The sequence below is a fragment of the Myotis davidii genome, unplaced genomic scaffold, assembly GCF_000327345.1.
Source record: "Myotis davidii unplaced genomic scaffold, ASM32734v1 scaffold1648, whole genome shotgun sequence".
In the NCBI taxonomy this organism is placed as follows: domain Eukaryota; kingdom Metazoa; phylum Chordata; class Mammalia; order Chiroptera; family Vespertilionidae; genus Myotis; species Myotis davidii.
In genome coordinates this window covers 124039-124388 of record NW_006299276.1, presented here as the reverse complement: position 1 = coordinate 124388, position 350 = coordinate 124039, and positions in this window count along the sequence as shown.

Below are 350 nucleotides of genomic sequence, written 5' to 3'. Positions count from 1 at the left end.
CAGGCAGTCAGACATTCCTTGAGGGGTCCCAGATTGGAGAGGGTGCAGGTTGCGGGACACACACCCCCATGCACAAATTTCATGCATTGGGCCTCTAGTTTAATTAAAAATGTCTTGTATTTTATTTTTGACATATATTCTTAAAAATATGAAGTTATTAATGCCCTGACCGGTTTGGCTCAGTGGATAGAGAGTCAGCCTGTGGACTCAAGGTTCCTAGGTTCGATTTCCGTCAAGGGAATGTACCTTGGTTGCAGGCACATCCCCAGTGGCGGGGGTGCAGGAGGCAGTTGATCTGATGTTTCTCTCTCATCAATGTTTCTACCTCTCTATCCCTCTCCCTTTCTCTC